Source organism: Perognathus longimembris, chromosome 14 (genome assembly GCF_023159225.1).
Source record: "Perognathus longimembris pacificus isolate PPM17 chromosome 14, ASM2315922v1, whole genome shotgun sequence".
Classification (NCBI taxonomy): Eukaryota; Metazoa; Chordata; class Mammalia; order Rodentia; family Heteromyidae; genus Perognathus; species Perognathus longimembris.
The window spans coordinates 52,465,587-52,480,281 of NC_063174.1; the positions used below are offsets into that span (position 1 = coordinate 52,465,587).

At 44.9% G+C, this 14,695-nt stretch overlaps 1 protein-coding gene across 3 annotated transcripts in view; it reads right to left on the bottom strand.

The window, feature by feature from the left end:
* The window catches only part of Foxn3 (forkhead box N3), a 360,243-nt gene that overhangs the window by 248,267 nt on the left and 97,281 nt on the right, over positions 1-14,695 (bottom strand). For 2 of the 3 annotated variants that reach the window (XM_048361885.1, XM_048361883.1), the window contains exon 2: positions 592-686. The gene's annotated coding sequence lies outside the window, so the exon portion shown is untranslated. Of the gene's footprint in view, positions 1-591; positions 687-3,320; positions 3,401-14,695 lie in introns of those variants that run through there. The other variant, XM_048361884.1, reaches the window with a different exon arrangement.

The window sequence follows — 14,695 nt, forward strand, 5'->3', positions numbered from 1 at the left end:
GGACTTTCCTGGGCTGGCTTTGAACCATGATCCTCAGATCTCAGTCTCCTGAGTAGCCGAGATCAAATTGTAAATCTTTAAAGAGGCTGTGCTCTCCCTGAGGACAGGAATCCACCTGCCTTGTACTCTCTTTTTTTTTTTTTTTTTAAGCCTGGGGCTCTCCCAAGAACACAAAACAGGCAATCGATAACGCTTACCCAATACAACTGAAAGCTATGACATTAGCAAGATTAATAGAATTGAACACGGTATTCTGGAAAGAAAGTAATTTTACGGTAGTGCAGTAGATGCTGTGAATTTTCTATACGGAAGTCCTCCGCACTCCTGCAGCTGCTTTGTGTGGCTAAGGCACACATCAGAATTTCAAATCCAGACGAGATTCCATGTTTTCTTAATGCCTAAATGGGACTGGCTACATTGTCAGTCCAGTCAGTGACAAGAATTGATCATTGGGAAGACTGGGGGAAGAGAGGGGCGGCCACTTATAGAAGGAGAAACAATCAATTTGGCATTTGCATTTCAATAGTTTTGGCAGTTCATGGATTCCAGTGCCTCTTCTGCGGCCCAGCTGGGCAGGGAGTGGCAGATTACCTGAGTCAGAACGGGTCCATGCGACAGAGGTCAGCATTGCTCCTCACAGAACCCACAAAGGCGCTTCCATAGTCAGCGCGGGAAGCTTCTAGAGGCTGGTGGGAAGAAGAAGGAAGATGGGATTAGAGTAGAGAAGCAGCGAGGCCTTGAAGCCAGCATGGATGTCTCCTCTGGCCCGACCCTAACAAAGGGTACAACTCAGGGAAGCGTCAGTTGGCACAGTGACTCTATGTCTTGGGCATTGCTGAAGGATGGAGGTTTTCAGGATGGGCAGTATCTGCAATTGTCTCATGGGGTGTAAGGGAAACCAGAGATTTGAAAATATGTGCCAGAGACATAGCAAGATTATTTGATTTTACTAGCACCACCATTGAGATGTTTGAGGTTATTTTCTTTTATTATGGTTGCTGGGGAAGTTTTGTTTTGCTTTGTTTGGTGCCAGTACTGGGGCTTGAACTCCGGGCCTCATGCTCTCTTGACTTTTTTTTTTCCTTCAAGATGGACACTCTGCCACTTAAACCACCTCTGCTTCCAGTTTTATTTGCTGATTAATTGAAGATAAAAATCTCAACAAACTTTTCTGTCCAGAGCTGCCTTCCAATGGAACCCTTACACCTCAGCCTCCGGAGCAGCTAGGATTACAGGCAGGGGTCACCAGTGCGGGGTTCTCCAAATACTTAAGAGAAGCTTATCTATCTAAACAAACACCTCAGGACGCCAACAAGCGTTAAGGCTGGAGTTCCACCCACTAGTCAGCCTCCATGCCCTGCACAGACCAACCCACTGGTTGAGAAGGCAACAGCTGGATGCTGACTCTGCTTCTAGTCCTGGGGTCTGGTTCACTAAATGAACTGCAAGCTATCTGGTCGCATGCAGTTAACCAATAACACTGCAGAACAGTGAAGTTAGTATTTGAGACAAATTGCGTCATAATTTCTGATGGAAGATTTTTATTTTCTTTAGCCCCGGACTTGAGGATGACAAATCAATAAACTTGAGGAGGTTTAGCATGAGTGAATTAGGAAATATGTTCATTAACTCAGCGGTTCTCAAACTGTGTTCCTGAGAACACACTACGGGTATCACCAGAGAATCAACCTGTTGGGGGGGTGTCAGACTGGCTTCACCTCAAATTAGTTAGAGAGAGCAGAAGCTGACCCTATCTTCACTAAGCTCTCCCCTGCCCTGAGCTTCAGAGTTGAGGGCCCTGCCTTGTCCAGGGAAGTTCCCTTTCACAGTGATAAGATTGTGTAAATTGCTTCACCACCTGAGCTGTGGAAAGTTCAAGGTTAAACCAGTGCTCTCCCATCAAGGAGCAGCCTTACACGCCACCCCCCATGAGTAGGCATATCTGCCTGCATCATGTGAGCCCCGCCAAATCTGCGTGCCAATTCTAACTAAAATGATAGGTTGGTTCAAACAGATGCTGTGTGGCAGACTATAACCCCATTGGCCACCTGCGTGTGACCTGGAATGCTCTGTAAGTGTTGTAACCTTATTGGCCACTTGCATGTGGCAGGCTTGACCAGGTGGTATTTGCCTTTATAACCCAACCTCATGCGGTCCCAGCCCCCAGGCTGGGCTGCAACCCTGTCCCTCAGTTCGATTTTTACTACCCCAATAAATCCATCTTTTTTCATCTTTTTGCTCGAGGCTCTCTCTGAGTGGTGGACTCTTGGGGGGATGGGGAATCCCCTCCCTGGAACCCTATAACAAACCCACCAACTGAAAGAACCTGTTGGATATGCAAATTCCTGGCTCTGACTCAAGTTGCATCAAATGCATGATCTGGAAGGGAAAGTTCAGAAATCAGTATATTTCACAAGCCTCCAAGAGAGTCTGGTATGCCTTGGATAATTCATTTAAGCGTGCACGCACACACACACACACACACACACACACACACACACACACACACACACACACACACTGTGTCCATGCTGAAGCTTGAACTTAGCTCCTAGGTGCTATCCCTTAGCCTCTTTTGCTCAAGGCTGGCCCTCTAACACTTGAGCCACAGCAGTTTCTGCCTTCTTAAGCAGAGATGGTAAGAGTCTCTCAGGCTCTCTTGCCTGGGGCTCGCTTTGAAGTGCAATCTTCAGATCTCAGCTTCTAGAATAGCTAGGATTACAGGTCTGAGTCACTGGGTTGACTATAACCTGTCTTTGTATGTGCGTGTACATAAAATGACCCTACTCTACTTCGAGCTTAAGCTCCAGTTAAAGACAGAGCACTGAGCTAGGAAATGGGGAAGGAGGAAGAGCCAGAGAGGACAAGAAATGAAGGTTCTGGCCCGAACAGTGTGTTGTTCATTAGAGAACACAGGGCATAGATTGGCCTCTTAACACAAGGTCAGTATTATCTCGTCTATGGGTTAGAGGGCTCCGACTACGCATTTGATTCTGGTTGGGTTGAAGGACGATGGCAAAGGACATGATCATTAAGACAATGGCAGTCATTATAGGCCTTGGCATTGGGCCAGGATGGGGACAGGCAGAAACAGGCAGCAGCCAAACTTAAGGGTTGCTGGGGACACAGAGTAACCGAGGCTGGCTGATATGTGAGAGACACTTGACGATGATCTGGGTCAATCAAGGTCACGTCCAACTGCAAAGAAGGTGCCACATTTTTCGGGTGTATAGACCACGTGGCTTGTCCTCGAGGCAGACATGTTTAGAAATTGATGTCTGGTAAACTAGATGACTTAGAGATTTCTATCTCCCGTTTACCTTTCTGGGCTTTGGGTTCTGCATTTTCTAGGACAGAGAGACTCTCCGGCCACTTTAAAGATTCACAGCTGAAGATCTGCCCAGGAGGAAGAACACAAAAGAAAATTTTCAAGTAGGAAGGAGACTTGAGATGTCACCAGAGCCCCGGGGCCATTCTGCAAAATGTTACTACATTTAAGAGCCCCTGAGACCAGCTGCGGCTTAACTTTATAAAAGAATTCAAGTTGTTAATGGTCAGGCTGAGGGGGTGGTAGGAGAGAGGACCCCCGCCACCAAAGAAAAGTGGCAGTCATATTAATTTAACATCTCCATGTGGAGAAAAAGTACTTTTTATGATAAAGAAGTTGTGCCTCCACTTCTCAAAAACAGACACAAATAGAATGCTGTATTTTCTGTTATTGGCAGATGAATAAGGGACATGGAGAATGTTTTTGATGTTGCCACAAGGCTCTGATTGAAAGGAAACAGGATTCAAATGTATGGGTGGGTGCCTGTGGTTACACCTGTAATCCTAGCTGAGATCTAAGGATGGAAGTTCAAAGCCAGACTGAGCAGGAAGGCTCATGAGACTCTTATCTTCAATTAACTACCACAAAGCTGGAAATGGAGCTATGGCTCAAAGTGGCAAAGCATTAGCCTTGAGCACAAAAGCTCAAGGACAGCACCCAGGCCCTGAGTTCAAGCCCCAGTTACTAGGGGAAAGAAGAAGGAAGGAAGGAAGGAAGGAAGGAAGGAAGGAAGGAAGGAAGGAAGGAAGGAAGGAAGGAAGGAAGGAAGGAAGCTAGGTTCAAGCCCTAAGTAAAGCAAAGGAAAGAGAGAGAAAGAAAGATAGGGGGCGGGGGGACAGGGCATTGACCTGCCCCACCATTTTTGTCTTTTTTTTTTTGGTACTGGTGATTGAACCCAGGACGTTGCACTTGCTAGGCAAGCACTTTGCCACTGAGCTATATCCCAGCCCCGTGCCCCACCATTTTTGAAATTTAAATAAAAACCTAGATAAGAAGCTCTATGAAAATACACATAGAATTCTCCTTATCAAGACCTTGGTCGCTAATGAACACTTGCTATTGCATTGGCCTTTGCAAACACAAAACTACAGTGTTGTTCTTCATGCCCTTGAGACTCCCCTTTGAAACATTTGCAGACACAGCAGTTCAGAGGAACAAACTTGGCATCCACCAATCCATTCTCCTGAGAAACATTTCAAGGTAAATTTTCCATGTGTCCTTTTCTTTCCACCAGATTTCATTCCTGCTACCGCAATGGAGGATCGAGTCATCTCTCTGCCACCCCAGTGAGCACAACTCCATCTCGACGACACCGACACACACCGGAGCAATCATTTATCATCTCTGCAGTAGTTTAGTCCCAGATGAACCATTTACTAATTTATTTCCATATGTAACTGGCAGAGAGATTAATCAGCCTTCCAACTCGGAAACCTGGATGGTGTTTAATTCCCTTAACAAACTCTGGCACACGTTTACATAGAAAGCAAAAATTCTTTAAAAGCCTGTCAGACAGACAGACAGACAGACAGACACACACACACACACACACACACACACACACCACCACCACCACCACCACCACCACCACCACTACCACCATCACGACCACCACCAACAGCAACAAAAATTAAAAAAAAATATTCCCCCAAATAGCCTGGTTCCTATGTCCACTGGGAAACCTGACACTTTGACTCTGTTTTTCCTCTTGTTTGTTTGTCAGGGCATATTTTTTGTTGTGGGGCTTGAACTCAGGATCTGGGCACTATTGGAGCCTCTTTGTGCTCAACCACTTTGTGATCTACCACTCTGAGCCACAGCTCCACTTCCAGTTTCATGGCCTTTCCTGCCCGGGCTGGTTTTGAAACCCAAACCGTAAGTCTCAGCTTCCTGAGTAGCTGGGAAACTAGGATTATAGGCATGAGCCACTAACACCCAGCTTTGACTTTTTTTTGTTTTGTTTTGTTTTTTGTTTTTGGATGTGTATATATGTTCCATTCCTGGGGCTTGAACTTAAGGCCTGGGTGCTGTCCCTGAGCTTTTGGGTTCAAGGCTAGTGCTCTACCCTGAGCCATATCTTCACTTCTGACTTTTTGGTGGTTACTTGAAGAGATGAGTCTCGTGGACTTGGCTGCCTGGACTGGCTTTGAACTGCGATCCTCAGATCTCAGCCTCCTGAGTAGCTAGGATTGTGGTTGTGACAAGCTTAAAAAAAATAATTCTTTATATCCTCCTGGACTTGTCCTGGGAGCGAAGCCTGCTGTAACTGGGGTAAGCCCTGAGCTCTGACACAAACCCATCACCCGCCCCCCCCCCCCGGGCAGCCACGTGCCTGCCCTTCCCCCTCACAAGACCAGAGTCTCAGATTTCTGAAACTAAAGACATCTTTTTGCCGCAGCCAAGTGCCCAGCTGCCCCGCCAAGCGGTGCCCAGACACTGGAAAGTATGCGCTTTCTTTTTTCCACTCTTTTTAAGGGTCTGAACTCGACTGATTTCCCCAGCTGCCCCATCCGGAACAAAGTGAGGGCGAATGAATCCTTAGCTTAGCTCCCTATTCCCCTGAGCTCCCCGTCAGGGGTTGTATTTTAAGCCACGGATAGCAGCTTTTAGCAGAGTGGGTTAATGGCACTTGTTATTGGGTGGAAGGGTTGGCATGGGGGAAACTGAGCCGATCTAAATGAGGGGTAGAAGGCAGGAGATGATCTGCCAAGTCTTGAGTGAATCTGAAACCCTAGGGTTCCTAAAGCCTTGAAGATAATGAAGACTCTGCCTACTGGGCTCACACACTTGGGGACTTAAACAGCCATGCCCTGCTTTGAAAAAGTCACTGAAGAGTTCAGGCTGAAAATTCTCTACTAAGCCAGGCATGGTCATGTACGCCTATAATCCCAGTGCTAGGGACGATGAAGCAGGATGAAGTGCAAGGTGAGCTTGGACTGCCCAGCAAGACTGTCTCCAGTGAACTAAACTGAACAACACCATTCCCTTTTCTGTAATGTGAGAAAAGTCCTTGAAGTCTTTTTTCAGCTCTACCATCTTACAATTGTATGAAATGACAATAACTAGCCTTTCATCTGGTCAGTGGGTTTATTTGATACCTACCTAACAGCAGGAAGTTTGAAAGCAAGCTGGGTGCTGGTGGCTCATATCTGTAATCCTAGCTATTCTTTCTGGAGGCTGAGCTCTGAGGATCCCAGTTCAAAGCCAACCTGAGCAGGAAAGAAAAGTCCACCACACTCTTATCTCCAACGAACCACCAGAAAACCAGAAGCAAAATTGTGGCTCCAAGTGGTAGAATACAAGTCTTGAGCAAAAGAGCTCCGGGGCAGTGCCCAGGCCCTGAGTTCAAGCCCCAGGACCAGAATGCGCATGCACACATGTATACACACACACACACACACACACACACACACACACACGAATAAATCATCTGTGAAGTTTCTTGAAGAAAGTAGAATTTAAACTGGGCCTTGGACGAACAAAGAGAAGAGTAGATGCCAACAAGCAGTCTCAACAGCAAGAGCGAAGGCCTAGAAGATTCCACATGTGGCCAGGACCCCGTACTTAGTTCTCCAGGGCAGCAGCGCAGAAAGCCCAAGGCACAGAGTCAGCCAGACAGAAAGGGACTAAAGGTGGGCAGGGCTGGCTGCCAGCCAGCGGACGGCCTTCCCCCAGCGGCCCAGAGCCTGCAGAAGCCGGCACACCTCAGGAAGTTTCCTCTGGCTTTCTATGGCCTGTAAAGACCGGAAAGAACACTGGAGTATGTGCCTTCATTTTTTTTTTTTCTTACTCATTCCATGCTGCCTCTATTTGGGAATTCCTCAAGTTTATTTATTTTCCAAATCAGTTTCCTGGCCCTTTGAATGGAAGCTATTGAGTTTCCTCCAAGTCCGCCAGGACTTTACATGTGAATGAGTGGTGCGGCTGACGCTTTTTTTACTTGTGGGGTTAGGTGGATTTTGTTGTCCTGTGTTTTGTTTCTGTTCAGATGGAAGTTAAAATGACATCACCAGGTGGGGCCCGCTCTCTCTGGCTCACGAGCAATATTTTTGGAGGAGGAGAAGAATGGACAACCCGGCTGAGCTTTGGCAGGGCTTGCTCGAATCCCTTCCAAACTACTCAGAACAGAACTAGTCCCCCCTCGTTGTTCAACACTTCGGATTTTTGATCCTGCCTGTGAACTCTCCCACAATGGTGGCAGTCCACCTTCCCGGGGGACAAGCCTAAGTGGCTTTCCACAGCTGCCACCCCACAGCCTGGGTCCCCTGAGGGCAAAGTTAAGGCACAGGGAAGGGGGAGGGGGGCCTATAAACTTCTCCTCTATCAGTCCCAAAGAATAAACTGGTGTCTCAAGATTCTACCAAAATAACGGAGGGGTGGACAGAGGGGCTCTTCTGGTGAAGACTGGATCTGCTTTTGGCATGAGCCACCAAGAAAAACTTCCCTGAAAACACACACACTTTCGCTCTCCACCTCAGAGTGGCTCAGGCAGACTACCCTAGGCACATATGGCAAGTTTCAATGCCAAATTCACCCGCGATCCTTTCAAGGCTATATGGTTATTATCCACCGTGGTGATACACAGTGCAAGGTTCAAGCCCTTGACTTATGACAAACCTGTCCCAGCCTTCCACATGCCCAGGTGTTCAAACGCTCGGAGTCCCCTCCCCCCCCGCCATCAAATCATCACTGGGAAGTGTAACATATTCCCCACGCAAATAAAAACAGCACGAGCCGGACCAAAGGAGTTGCACATGTGGCTTTTAGTATAACTCCACCAAGGGTCATAAAATGAATCTTCTTCTTAATGAATTAGCTGTGACAATTTTACTTTTCCCTTCAACTAATACATGAATAATATTTTTTAAAAAACCAAACAAACGACCACAGTGCAAGGTAAATGTAGGCTTAAACTATATAAGCGGCATAAATAAAAATATTTTGACAGTAAAAACTCAGTATAAATTAGCTACCACATACTCGAAAGCTCCAGCAATCAAAATGTGCACAGTGAAATCCATTAACCTAATACCCAGGCAGCATTTCACAAGTAGGGGTCTGGCACATAAATAAATGCCCATTCCGACACTCCTTTCCAATTACTGCACCATTTGGTTGCAAAAACACACACTTACGAAGTCTATCATCTTGGATCAACACTGAGGTCCTAACCGGCTGCAAACGTGGAGAGATGAGATACACCAAATACCAGCAAATGGCACGGAAAAAGTAGCAGCCGGTGTGAAAGACAAACCAGGGCCACTCTTCAGAAAGCACAGAGATATTTACATAAGCATTCAGAAAAGACAATGGAGCCCCAATTTCCCTTGAAGCACACAGAAATCTACCTCTCGACTCCCCACCTGATGTGTTTTGTTTGGTGGGTTGTTTGTTTTTTTGTTGTTTTTTTTTAAATATATAAAAGGAGTTTCTCCCAGGCGACATTCAAACACACCTTAGTTGCCATAAACTGTGAAAGATTCTGTTGTACATGAGATTGCTTTCAAGGACTTCGCTCTTTTCAACCCACGATTTCATTATTTGTCTCTCACTGCCCACCCCACTTCCCCCCACCCCTTCAAACACTGAGCTCCGTGTCAATATTCTTCATTCTGTCGTCTGCCAAGGTCGTTTTCTTACCTTTGGAACTCCCTGGCATTGCTTTCCTTTGGTGATGGTATTTACCCAAACAAGGGCAATTGTTTGACTGGAAATCTTGCAACTTTCAACTTGGCAGTCAAAGGCAGCAGGCGGATGTCGTAGCCCCCGCTACGTTGGCTCAGCGGAGCCAATACACACGTTAATCCCAAGCTGTATTTTAATTCGTTTACACTTACTTAATATAGTGCGTGCCGCCTGTCCACTGATGCCATATCAGAAACCTGCAAGCTACTATTTCTGCAACTGTGTCACTGTAGATAGTCTGAAACACGTACGTCGCCGTTGCCATGGAAACAAACACAGCTAGGGTAGAGTGCCACGCTGTGTTAATTCCTTCACCCATGAACCCCAGGGGAATGCTAACATTCATCTTCTTTCTCCTTTAGTCTCACACTGCTTTAATAGTTTTTGGGTGGTTTTTTTTTTTTTTAAAGCATTATCAAATGATATACTAAATACACCTGAAAATGTGGAGGGCTGAAATGAGCCTTGATTCCCAAACCCAGCCTGCCAGGTGTCTGCTTAAGGTGGTAACAGCTCTGTAATGGATTCTTTCTTTCATAAAGTTCTCCAGAGAGAAAAGAACTTTTGTCTCTTCCGATGATGTGGTTAGGACAGAGAAGGTGAAAACAGAACACTTGAATCGATAAAGAAAACAGATCACTTTTTCAGAGAAATCTTGAGAGTCTGGTGAGGGTCTAATGCAAAGCTCCATCTCCAGACCATGCAAGGAGATTGTGCCCTTATCAGTTTCCTGAAATGCCTGCAAAACTTTTCAAAGTACAGCCAGGCTAAGAATTGTGCACTTTCCTAACCTGAGCTTCATCCATTCATTTAATTAGGCAAAAGTATTAACCTTCAACTAAGGTTCCATTGGACCTCTGTGTTTCTTCTTAAACCCATGCAAGAAGGTACTAGAATGAGTGAGATGAGATGGGACTGTTATGCCGAAACAGATCATTCAGAAACAAAAGTGATTGTTCCTACGGTCTGAACATTCTCTTCTTTGCTTCAGGTTCAGATCTCAGGTTCAGATCTGTGTGTGTAAACGTGTGTGTGTGTGTGTGTGTGTGTGTGAATACTGGTATTGAGACTCGAATTCAGGGCCTTTAGCTTTTTTACTCAAGGCTGGTACTCTACCATTTGAGCTATACTGCCACTTTTGGCTTTTGCTGATTAACTAGAGACCGAGTGTTTCGGACTTTCTTGCCTGGACTGTCTTTGAACCAGGAACCTCAAGTCTCCTGTTCCTGAGCAGCCTGGATTACAAGCATGGGCCACCAGTGCCCCGTTCAAACTCTTCATTATGCATAAGAGTCAAAATGTGTATTGGTTCATCTTCCCATTATTCAAACTGGTAAGCTACTTTGAATATTGAGGTTATACTCATCACAGTAGACAAAAATAAGCTGTTCAAAATCTTAATTACATCCTATCCCTTGGGCTAGTTAATAATATTCAATCTAGATGAAAATGGCCACATTTTAGATTTGCATGCTGATGTGCTTCTCTTGAATACAATTTTCTCACTAAACAATCAATTGCTGACTGGAAGAGTGCAGATCCATGACCCTGAACTTGCCTGTTCTAAAGAAACCACCACTTTATTGGTGGGGATTACGGTAAAATTATCCTCTAAAAGATGAACAAAATTTTCCTATTACTTTCCTAAATTGAATCATTCTTGGCTGTTTACTATGATAATAACGATCAACTCATGCTTAAGATAAAGCAAAACAGAAAAAGACACTCAATTTACTGGTAGGAAAATGTATCATTTTTTTAAAGAGCAATCTCAAGATGGTATTATGATCTAATGCAAAGCTTCATCTCCAGGTTTTAGCAGGGCAGGTAGAAATCATTCTTCAATTAACTGACCAGAACTTACAAAATGAGCTCATGCCTATAATCCTATTCAGGAAGTACAGATCTGAGGACAGTAGTTCAAAGCCAAACTCAGACAGAAATGTCGCTGAGACTCTTATCTTCAATTAACTACCCAAAAGCTGGAAGTGAAGCTGTGGCTCAAGTGGTAAAGCACCAGCTAAAAGAAAGTGTACAGGGGGCTGGGAATATGGCCTAGTGGCAAGAGTGCTTGCCTCGTACACATGAGGCCCTGGGTTCAATTCCCCAGCACCACATATACAGAAAATGGCCAGAAGTGGCGCTGTGGCTCAAGTTGGCAGAGTGCTAGCCTTGAGCAAAAAGAAGCCAGGGACAGTGCTCAGGCTCTGAGTCCAAGGCCCAGGACTGGCAAAAAAAAAAAAAAAAAAAGTGTCCAGGCCCTGAGTTCAAGCCCCAGTACTGGCGCACACAAATTTATAAACTTAGGGAGCAGGGGCACCTATATTTTATAAGTATTGCTCTCCACATTCTTCTAGCATTGCTGAGCAGAACCAATTTATCTCAGGGAACTCTGGCCAGGGTTCTATTTGGCAGAATCATTTCATAGAAGATACTCAGAGACTCCAAACATCGAGGACTAGTTCTAGTTCACACACCAGCTGATCTAATGTTCTTTCCATAAACAAAGCTATCCTGAAATACTCCCTCTCTGCAGCAGGTTGTAAAGGACTTAACTTAGAGCAGCAACATTTATATGAGGACAGATACAAAATATCAGATCAATTGACTTAAGGACAAACTATGGATGGGGGCTAAATACTCAACAATCACTTCCCATTTACTCCTTCTTCTGACACTATGATTTTGGCCAACTAACCACCTCATATAAATAGAATCTTATTGTACTCTTTCCATCATGTCCCTATGAATTACCTGTGTTGTAGCATATGTCACAATTCCCTTTGTTTAAGGCAAAGTGATATGCCTCTGTATGGGTATTCCACATTTTGTTTATTCATTCATCTGTTAGTGGACACTTAGGCACTCCCACATTTTAATTATTGTGCACAATGTGCTCTGATAATAGGCTATGATAATAAATGCATAAGTATCTTCTTGAGACTCTGAAATGCATGAGATAATTCTATATTTAACTTTTTGAGAAACTACTATCTTGTTTTCACCATCGCTGCATCACCTTACATTCCTACCCACAATGCACAACACATTCATTATCTGGTTTTGGTTCTCGTTGTTTGTTTTGTTTTCTTATGGTAATAGTAAAGGATGTGAGATAGTGAGTACTTGATTATGTTCTGATTTGTAGGTCTCTATTAATTAATAGTGTTGAGTGCCTTCTCAACATTCTAAATCTTTGGAGAAATACCTGATCAACTTCTAAGCCCTTTTGTGTGTGTGTGTGTGTGTGTGTGTGTGTGTGTGTGTGTGTGTGTGTGCGCGTGTGTGTGGTGTGTGTGTGTGTGTTAGAGAGAGAGAGAGCTGTCGAACTTTTTTGCTCAAGACTAGCACTCTACCACTTGAGTCACAGCTCTGTCTCTAGTTTTGGGGGGGTGGTTAATTGGAAATAAGAGTCTCACAGGTTTTCCCACTCAGGCTGGCTTCGAACCACCATCCTCGGATCTCAGCCTCCTGAGTAGCTAGGATTACAGGCATGAGCCACCAGGGCCCAGTGAACCTCTGCATCTTGGTAGGTGCCCTTAGGAGCCACAGCAGCAGAGGCTGGGAGGAGGAGGGGCTCCTCCCCTGCCGGCCCCACCCTGTGGTAGCTCCTTGGCATTTGTCTAGCGTTTCTCTCCCGTCTCTACAGGCCCCTCCCTGGCCGGCGGGGTATCAGCTGGTCTTCCCACTGCATAAAGTGGTCTGGCTCCATCAGTTCCCTTCAGTTTTGAGTCACATCTAATGTGCCAGGGGCTCAGAAATCAAATAATAGAGTTGATTAGCATTTTGAAAAGGTGTCCCTGAGCCCAGAAGTACAGACTTTTGGATGCCATCAATTGTCCCTCAATCAGCCTAAAGCCAGTCACCTAATGAGTAATTTGCCTACAATTTAAAACCTTTTGAGCCTTTTACCATGGCAATGTCCTTTGATTCCCTGCCCCTCCCCCATCTCTTTGGCATAACAGGACGGTTAAATGAAGCATCCCAGGAACTACTCAGTTAGCTTCTGAATGTTAGTTTGTGCTTAATTTTGATTTTTGTTTTAAACTTAACTTGATTTTGTTTTTCAATATTGGCAAGGAAAGTAAAAACACTCAAATTGGAAGTGAATGTCTGGTGAACTGGCTGACAAAACCAACATGAGAAATGAGAACTTTTGCATCTCATTTTTTTCCTAGTACTAGTACTGGGATTTGAACTCAAGGCCTTGAGCTCGCTAGGATGGCATAAGGCTGCTGGTCATGCCCCCAGTCCTGTTTTTCACTGGCTATTATTAGGAGAAGGTCTTGCTTGCTTCTGGCCCAGGCTGGGATATTGGGCACATTAGATCTTCCCTTCCTTTCCCTTTCAACTTCCCCTTGCTAGGAAAAATACAAAGACAGTATCATTGTCTGTAGTCACCCGGTAGGGTGCAGTGCCCCGGTGGAGGCCACCGAATCTAATTCCTCCTAATTGGCTGCACATCAGCGCCTCTCACCTGACCTCTAGTGACCGACCCCACAGTCATGTGACCAAGCTCTTCTTCTTTCACAAATGAGAGAGACCAGCCACGATTTGTCTTTCAGGGCTTCACTTTCCATAATGGCCTCCAGTTAAAAAACAACAACAACAAAAAACAACCCAAAGTCTTGAACATACTAAGCAAAGACCAAGTAATATCAGCTTAAATTTTCAAAAGTAATTGTTTGATTAGTTCTTGCGCCTCTGGCCAAGATGGTGGGCAACGAGGGGGTGAGAGGCACTGTATAAGGCAGGCAAGGTCTGAGGCTCTTCTAACTTCACCATCCCCTGCCCGTCCTCTGTCCCACTTGGTAGGGTCCCAAGTGGCTGTCAGCTAGCCTCTGTCCTCAGAGACAAGGCCAGAAGAGAATGGGAAGGACTCCTTGTCCACAAGGCAAAAATCAACAAGCCGGCCTAGCGCTGGTGACTCACCCCCGTAATCCTAGCTACTCAGAAGGCTAAGCGCTGAGGACGGCGGTTCCAAGCCAGACCAGGCCGCAAAGTCCTTGAGACTCTTATCTTCAGTTAATCAGGAAGTGGAGGTGTGGTAGATCACCAGCCTTGAGCAAAAGAGGCCTGAGTTCAAGTCCCAGCACTGGCATCAAAACAACAACAATAAGTCTAACTAAAGTGTTAAGAGTTCTGCTAAAGGAAGAAGTATTATCTCCTGGGACAACATCAGTTGTTTTGCATTGTGTTTCATTTTCCTACATTTTTTATTAGTGTATGCTAATTTACAATCAGTAAATCAGTTTGTTGTGTTATTTCCATACATGCATATAATAAACTTTGATCATAAAAATAATGATAAACAGTAAACTTTGACTGTAAAAATGCTAAATATATATTTATGGGTAGAAATAAATATGGAAACATTTACAAGCATGCTTTGGGAATGATAAGCACCAAATTCAACTTTCAATTGTATCTTTGATGTTTGATTCTTAACATTTGAAGCAAGCATTGCAAAATGTCCTTTACTAAAGTCAGCTATAAGAACGTTTTTGCTCTCTGTGTTAAAAATATGTCATATAAGCCGGGCACAGGCGGCTCATGCCTGTAATCCTAGCTACTCAGGAGACAGAGACCTACAAGATCCTGGTGCATGGTGAAGCAGCTCAGGCAGAAAAATCCTTGAGGCTCCATCTCCAATTAACCAGCAAAGTGCTGGACTGGAGATGA